This window comes from Cornus florida, unplaced genomic scaffold, assembly GCF_030987335.1.
Source record: "Cornus florida cultivar Cherokee Brave unplaced genomic scaffold, ASM3098733v1 CherokeeBrave_3.0.0_Hap2_Chr10, whole genome shotgun sequence".
Lineage (NCBI taxonomy): Eukaryota > Viridiplantae > Streptophyta > Magnoliopsida > Cornales > Cornaceae > Cornus > Cornus florida.
This window is the reverse complement of record NW_026775580.1, coordinates 46,593,880-46,595,107: the sequence shown is the minus strand read 5'-3', so window position 1 is coordinate 46,595,107 and position 1,228 is coordinate 46,593,880. Positions and strand designations below refer to the sequence as shown.

The following is a 1,228-nucleotide window of genomic DNA, read 5'->3' as shown; positions in this document are numbered from 1 at the left end:
AAGGAAATTCTAAGAGTACAGGACTAGACAAAATGTGAAAGTGAATTCTGTATGAGGATCCAGGCTCAAAACGAGGTATTTTGCAATAACTTTCGTTAATTGCATAATGGCCCCTTCAAAAAGGTTTAATTGCACTAATGACCCAGATTGAAAATATCTTCCAAAAATATTTTCTTAAAAACACCTGAAATAAAATATCTTTAAAAGATATTTATGAAAAACATCCCAATAAAAGAAAAAGATTCTGAAGAACTGTGCATCCATGCCCCTATAGACACCGGGAGCAACCAGAGTATTTTTCTACAAAAGTAAAGATACGTATTTCATGAAAACCACTTAGGATGAAGGCACGTGAAGTCACAAACCAACTCCACGCACAAAAAGTGAAATTGTGCCAAAAAGTGATAAACGGGGAAAAGACAAAATAGGGAAAAGGACGAAAAGTGAATAATGTCAAAAAAAATAAAAATGTGAAAATGACTCGGTCCTTAAACAAAGTTGTCAATCCAAATGAAAAAGTCTCAGAAATCATTTCTAAGCACTTGAGACGACACCAAGTGACAAGAAACAGAACTCAAAAAAGGAAATTAAAGGAAAAAAAAATTTCCATAAAATTTGAGAAAAGGAAAGGGAGGAAAATGACCGGGTCATTACAAAACCTCTATTTGTGAATTCTCACACAGGGATGGAGAACTCCTACATGAAGTGTGGGAGAGATTGAATGATTTTCTTAGGAAGTGTCCACATCATGATATTCCAAAATGGCAATTAGTGCAATACTTCTATGAAAGCTTATCGGAAACCCATAAGGGTATGGTAGATACTTCGTGTGTTGATTATTTAAAAGTATGAGTGAAAATTCTATGCATAGATCGTTATCATCTAGCAATCAAGCATCTTCCTCTCCCCATCATCATTCCAAAGAGATGTGCATGACATGTTCTAGTGTGCTTCATAATATTTCTAATTGTCCTCATGGATATGTTCAAAGTGAGCAACATGAACAAGTAAATGCCGCTTTCACAAATCAAGGGAACAATCCATTTTCTAATCAATAGAATCCGGGATGGAGAAATCACCCAAACTTTTCTTGGAAAAACCAAGGGGTTAGTGCAAACCCTCCTCAAAATCAAGGTTTCCAAGCTAAGTATGTTCCCCTTTATTTGCAAAATTCCAATTCTCAAGGTTATCGTCCATTTTATCCATCTCAAAATGTGAATCAATACTC

At 35.2% G+C, this 1,228-nt stretch overlaps 1 non-coding gene across 1 annotated transcript; it reads right to left on the bottom strand.

Moving 5' to 3' along the window:
* Window positions 1-649: 649 nt before the first annotated feature.
* LOC132280314 (small nucleolar RNA R71) lies at window positions 650-755 on the bottom strand. Its single transcript, XR_009471548.1, has one exon. It is a non-coding gene; the product is annotated as a small nucleolar RNA R71 (small nucleolar RNA).
* Window positions 756-1,228: the final 473 nt, after the last annotated feature.